The sequence below is a fragment of the Caretta caretta genome, chromosome 8 (assembly GCF_965140235.1).
Source record: "Caretta caretta isolate rCarCar2 chromosome 8, rCarCar1.hap1, whole genome shotgun sequence".
NCBI lineage: Eukaryota > Metazoa > Chordata > Testudines > Cheloniidae > Caretta > Caretta caretta.
This window is the reverse complement of record NC_134213.1, coordinates 80,001,835-80,009,187: the sequence shown is the minus strand read 5'-3', so window position 1 is coordinate 80,009,187 and position 7,353 is coordinate 80,001,835.

Sequence of the window (7,353 nt, the reverse complement as noted above, 5' to 3'; positions counted from 1 at the left end):
GTTGACTCTTCCTCAACAAATCAGGCTCATCCATGTGCCTGATTATTCTTTACTATAGTTTCAATCAATTTGCCTGCTACTAAAGTGAGGCTTACAGGCCTGTAATTGCCAGGATCACCTCTGGAGCCTTTTTTTAAAAAAGGCATTACATTAGCTCTCTGCCAGTCACATGGTACAGAAGCTGATTTAAGCAATGGGATACATACCACAGTTAGTAGTTCTGTAATTTCACATCTGAGTTCCTTCAGAACTCTTGGGTGAATACCATCTCATCCTGGTGACTTATTACTGTTTAATTTATCAATTTGTTCCAAAATCTCCTCTAATGACACCGCATTCAGGGACTGTACCTCAGATTTGTCACCTAAGAATAATGGCTCAGATTTAGGAATCATGGCTTTTGCTAGTTGCTCTTCAAATTTTGCTTGTCCTGCCTAATTATTTTACACTTGCCAGAGTTTATGCTCCTTTCTATTTTCCTCACTAGGATTTGACTTCCAATTTTTAAAGGATGCCTTTTAGCCGCTAACTGCTTCTTTTTACTCTGTTGTTAGGTATGGTGGCTTTTTTTTTTTGTCCTCTTGCTGTTTGTTTTTTTTTATTTGGGGTATACATATTGTTTGAGCTTCTATTGTGGTGTTTTTAAATAGTTTCCAGGCAGTTTGCAGGCATTTAATTTTTGTGACTGTTCCTTTAAATTTCCATTTAAATACCCTCCTCATTTTTCTGTAGTTCTCCTTTTTGAAGTTTAATCTACTATGGTGAGTTCCTCTGGTATTTCCCCCCTACTAGGATGTTAAATTTAATTACATTGTGGTCACTATTACTAAGTGCTTCAGCTATATTCACCTCTGGGACCATATCTCGTACAGCACTTAAGACTAAATCAAGAATTGCCTCTCCCCTTGTGGGTTCTAGGACTGCTCCAAGAAGCTGTCATTTATGGTGTCTAGCAATTTCATCTCTGCATCCCATCCTGAGGTGACATGTTCCAGGTCAATGTGGGGATAGTTGAAATCCCCCTTTATTATTGGGTTTTCTGTATTTGTAGCCTCACTAATCTCTCTGAGCATTTCACAGTCACTGTCTGCATCCTGCTCAGGTGATTGGTAGTATGTTCCTACTGCACAACCTGACCAATTTCTGGTTCCCCTGGCCTACTTCCTACCCCACTCTGCCAGCATTGCTTTGTCAGCATCAGGCTCCATCTCACTGCTTTGTAGTTGGGTGGTGTCCCCTCAGGTCACTCCTCAGGACTGCCTGGGTCAGTAGGGTGCTGGTCTGCTCAGCTGCTGGTCTAGGATCATGCAAAGGGCTCAACTCTCTAGCACAGACATCCACCCCCTTCCCTGGTCCAGGCTGGGCTCTGGGGGCATAGGAGGTGCAGGTGTCTGGGCTGGGCGGGTGCCCCACAGCTGGGCTCTGGGGGTGGAGGTGGCAGAGAAACAGGAACTGGGTTGTCGTAGGGGTTTCTTTCTTTACTCTTGGGGGAAAATTTTTTGTGCCTGTATTGTCACAGACATACTTGCTGACAGGTATTTTGAAATAAATTACCATAATATTTGAAACTGGTGTGATTACATAGTGTTATTTTGACAAATAAAATATGCAGAATTTTAAAATAATCTGTTCAGAATTTTAATTTTTTTGGCGCAGAATCGCCCAGGAGTAACACATCATCAAGCATTGCAGTGAAACATACTACAGACCCAGATGGTGAAATCACTGGAGAAAAGGTTGTCTATGCAGTTGAGATCACTTCCATACTCAGCACAGATTTGTTAAACAAACTGAAGGAGGATGAACATAAATCCTGTAATGCACACCTTACACCGTATTGTACATGAGGGCTGGCCAGGCAGCAAAAGACATATGAATTCCACACGGCAGCCATATTGGGCTGTGAAAGACACTACAGTGTTTCATTACAACAAGGTTCATTAATTAACAACGTGGCAGGACATTCTTAACTACTTACATGAATCACATCAAGGCATTCGGAGAACAAAAGCAAGAGCTAAGCCAGGTCGGACCCAACACAGAATAACGCAGAGCATGTCAGAAATATAGGCCAAGAAACCAAAAAGACACACTGTGGTCTCATGAGATTACTGATGGTCCATGGCACAAGACAGCTGCAGGTATTTTTGACTTTGGCAAACACACCTATCTACTACTTTTCCAAATTTCTAGAAGTTAACTGCATCTGCAAGACAAGTCAGCACACTCTGTTAATGCTAAACTGAGAGCTGTATTTGCAAGACATGGCATCCCTAAAAAGTTAGTGAGTAACCATGTTCCATTTGCAAGCAGAGAAATGGGTAACTCAGAGATCTTAGGGAATGAAACGTGCTCACTCCAGTCCTGGATAGCCACACTCAGTGGCAGCTGGTGAACTTTGGGGCTAGTGCAGCATAGCAAAAAAAACCCCCATGCCTGCTTGTCCCCATGGCACTCCTACCCCTACCCCCATCCCCATACACAGAGAATGGAAGGATCAGCCCAAGGGAAGTTGCCCTACCTTGCCACCTAGAGTCCTTACATACCTTGGCCAGTCCCAGGCTTGGACCTTCTTTCCAGGATCCTCCTCTTCTCCCTCTGTTGTGTTCCCTCTCTCTGCCACTGACTTCTTCTGCCCTGCCTGGTGAGGCCTCCGCCAGCAGCTCTGCTGCCTTCACTGCAGCACTGAGCTGCAGGCCTTGCCCCAGCCAGCAGAGCCTGAGAGGGAGAGACAGAGACAGCCCTCCATCCAAGTCAGTCCTAGCACCTGATGCTTCCTTGACACGCCACTAAGGACCTCCCCCAGAGTACCTACCCACCATTGTCTCCAGCTAGGGATTCCCCTCACCAGGCCCATACCCAGCTAGGAATCACCCTAGCAACACCCACACACTGCTCACCTTTAACAACCCACCACTAGTCTGTGCTTGGACTGGAGGGATGTAAACCATAAAGCAGCTGTTCTCAAATTGTGGGTTGGGACCCCAAAGTGGGTCATGACCCCATTTTAATGTGGTTGCCAGGGCTGGTTTAGAGTTGCTGGGGCCTGGAGCCATAGCTGAAGCCCGAGCCCCACCACCCGGGGCCATAGCCCAAGGGCTTCAACCCTGGGCAGCAGGGTAGGTTACAGGCCCCCTGCCTGAGGCTGAAGCCCTTGGGCTTTGGTTTTGTCCCCCATCTGGGGTGGTGGGGCTCAGGCTTCGGTCCCCCCTTCTGGGGTCATGTAGTAATTTTTGTTTTCAGAGGGGGGTCGCGATGCAATGTAGTTTGAGAACCCCTGCTGTAGAGCATTGTAAAATGTTGCTTTCTAACTGGCCCCTGCTGATGCACTCTAAAAGTTACCTAGAGCATGTTAGTGGCAGCCTGTCGGTTCTTCATTTGCAACGAAATGGGCGCAGGGGCTCAAGCAATTTTTTTACATTCATAACTGATGCAGCAAGCCCAGAGGTGCCAGAGCTATGAACTGCCAAACCTAGAGGTGCAATGGCTCAGCCCTGGTACAAATTAAGCACTGAGTCTTGTTTGAAATGGAATTACATCTGCACAAACTAGGTACCTTTTCGAGAGCATCAGCAGGGTCTATGCAGGCCAGCCGGAGTACAATGTGACAGCACTTGCCAGTCACCGCAGCCTGTGGCAGTGGGTCCACCACCCCAAACGCCCCTGAAAAGTGCCACCGCTTCTCTTCCTGTCAGACCTTGATTGCTCAATCTGTGCATATGCTGGAGAAGATGAATGCCCTGAAAATAAATAGCCCTCAAATAGCCAACACAGCAAATCAGTAGAAGGCAGTTATAGATTTGCTGTGTTGGCAAATTGTATTTAGTCTCTCTCTCTCACACACACACACACGTTTGTGTACTTTGGTGGGTGCCACAACACCCTCTAGTCATGGGCTGGCGTTGCCCACAATCCACTGGAATGGCTGAGAGAACCATTCAGACAATAAAATCAGTGTTTCACAAAACAGCTGCACCAGGTAGAGATCCCTTCTTAGCTCTTTTGGGGTTGAGAAACACATCTGAGATCATCCCTGGCCTTCCACTTACAGTATCCCTATTTCAGTCCTATGCCATTTAGCCTGGCACTTTAGGAAGTTCAATGGCTAAGCTGCTTGGCAGCATTTATAACTTCTCAGGGTTATTATTAAATTGTGCTTTTAGGGGTGTTTATGAGTGTTATTCATTAGAAATAAGCCCAGACCAGATCCCTGACTCTGAATAGCCCCAAATTTTGAATAAAGTTGGAGCTAAAGCTGGGTCTGAATTTCCATGCTGGTTTCTTGCTACCAAGGGCTGACCAAAAATCCCATTTCTGAACACACCACATTTTGGAGAAGTTTGGATCCAGTTCAGCATCTTGCAATCACATTGCAATGTGGTTCAAGTAAAAGAGGCTGGCAGAGTGTTTTCTGTGAGGGCTCTAGGACTGTGGAATTTTCTCCTCAGTCCAAAATTGTCCAGATTTGGTGATTTTCCTGGTGCACTGCAAGAGACCTCTGTCTGAGAGGGTTTTTGGATGGGCTGAGGATGTACTGATGTTGCATGATGATAATGGGGCAGAAAGGAGTCTCTGTAAGTGGCTGGCCGAGTTCCTGTTGAAAGGAATGTATTAATGCTACTGGGATTTTATTGTATGTTTAATGAGGCATTAGGGCTACCTAGAGCCTTGTAGAGGCTTTTTATTTACTTAAAATCTAAATAAATAAATAAAAACATTACAAGAAAATCATCCTCTTTGACAAGTCTTCATCCAGGACACATGAGCCCAGAAAGGACATTTGCTTGTTGGCTTAGAGCCCTACTAAACGGGATAATTTGCTTTTGTGCATTGACTGCAGTGGAAATGGGGGAAAAAACCGTTATCAGAACTGTTGTGAAGCAGGAGGTAATAACTGAGTGCTTCAGTGCTCCCCTCTCAGCTCAGCAGCTGCTTCTGCCATTGGGGTTGGGAAAGTTGTTGATTGGCTCTCTGCACCTATGGATGAATTTGCTCAGGACAGGTCTCCTGCTCTGTAGGGGTGACTGTCCATTTTCTTTTAGGATCAGAGGAGTGAAGTTCTAGAACAGCCTTCCAAGGGAAGCAGTAGGGGCAAACGACATATCTGGCTTCAAGACAAAGCTTGATAAGTTTATGGAGGTGATGATATCATGGGATAGCCTAATTTGGCAATTAATTGATCTTCAACTACTATCGGTAGATATGCCCAATGGCCTGTGATGGGTTTAGCTGATCGCCATATTTGGGGTCAGGAAGGAATTTTCCCCCAGGGCAGATTGGCAGAGGCCCTGGGGATTTTCCGCCTTCCTCTGCAGCATGGGGCATGGGTCACTTGCTGGAGAATTCTCTGCACCTTGAAGACTTTAAACCACGATTTGAAGACTTCAATAGCTCAGACGTAAGTTAGGGGTTTGTTACAGGAGTTGGTGGGTGAGATTCCATGGCCTGCGTTGTGCAGGAGGTCAGACTAGATGATCATAATGGTCCCTTCTGACCTTAAAGTCTATGATTCTATGATCTTTTTTCCTCAATAACTTACCCATTAAGTTCTTTTTTCTTCTTCCTTGAGTTTGAACGGGGAGGCCTGAAAAGGGAGAGTCTTCCAAAGATTGGCATGATGCCTTGGAAGTGTGGTATACTGGAAACTGGTTTAAATGACCAGCGATCACTTTAAGCATGAGAGATTTCCTGGTTCTGCTTACAGACTAGGGGGTTTGAGTGAAGCCCTGTGGACTGGGTTGTCTGAGTCAGTCAAAGGGAGCCTGTCTGGAAAAAGTCAGTTTAAAACAAGGTGGGGTGAATTGTGCCTCACTGCCTCAGGGAGTAGCCTGTTTTATCTCTCTGTCTCTGTTTTTGTTTTTGGAAGACAAGCAGGGCTTGGCATCCAGCCCATTCTGCAACAACTCATGATAGTGAGAGGGTGTGTGAGGGAATGAGCTTTGCTGCAGAAAGGGAGAGAGAAAGGGGCATGCAGCTGCAACCAAAGACTGACCATCATTGGTCAGAATGAGAGTCGGGCATGACTCTTATGCCAGCACATCCCTTGGAGTTCTGGTGGGTTCATGTCTCATATTTATTCCAGGCTTTGTGGTCTGGTGAGTTCTATTACAATAATGCACTATGGGGTATTTGATGGAAATCTGTATTTTCCATCACAGCTCCAGAGTGCAGTGTGTTTGTATCTTTGGTATTAAACTAGTCTCAATGCTGAAAGATTCATTCCAGGCCATATCCTCTATAATGCAACTGTCCTAATACGGCTTTGTTCAGAAAGCAAAGTCCATAGTAGAGATGAGTTGATTTCCAAATGATCTACGGTCTACAAAAAGAGCAATTCCACTGAGTGCAATGTTGTTAAGGTGGGTGATACTGAGTTAGTTCCAAGTAGTAAAAAGCAGCTGTGTACATCACACTATTTGTAACACAGGGTAACCATGAAATCATTGAAAATTTAACTTACATTAACAATTAATCCTCCCAAAGCACTAACTTTGGTGCCATTTTTTCAAACAATAAATCCTTACACACAGTCACAGATGTTGAAAGTATCAGCCTGAGAGAGAAGGAGCTAGCTCACAATTATAACTCTAACCTGTACAAATCTCCCACATGTTTTCTGTATATATGAATATTATTAAAATAATAATAGTTATTATGAAAAATAATACACCATGATCTAGTGGGACAGGGATGACAGGACTTGAAATCAGCAGATCTGGGTTTCAGTACCAGAGCTGATACTAGCTCACATCATAACCATAGTCAGTCATTTTACTACCTGATGCCTCAGTTTCCCTGGCTATATGTTGAGCATAATAATACCAATCGTGCCTATCTCACAGGGGTGCTGTGTGTTTAATCAATTAAGGTTTGAAATTCTTAGATAGAAGATGCTATATAAGTGATAATTTCAAGTAATTATAATGTTTAGCACTTATATAAAACTTTTTCCAGCTCAAAGTGTGTTGCAAATGTTAACTAAGCCTCACAATGCCAGTAAGACTGTCTTCTGCTTTGCATCAACAGAGTGTCATGTAAAAAAATAAAAAGGTGTCAGTAATGAAATGGCTAGGTGGCAATATTTCTCAGCAGGATGCTTACTAGCCAGTGGGGATAAACACAAAAGGTAAAGGTCAGTCCCCGTTCAAGTCAGTGGCGAAACTTCCATTGACACCAAAATTTCACACAAAAGGGACAAGAGTTTTTGGGCCTGATTTTGACCTCACTAACACCAGTTTTACACGGATGTAATTCCACTGCCTGCAATTAAAAAACTCTCGATTCACACTGGTGTGAGAGCAAAATTAGGCTCTTTATACATTGCAGTAAGTGGTTTTAAATACTAAACAGTTA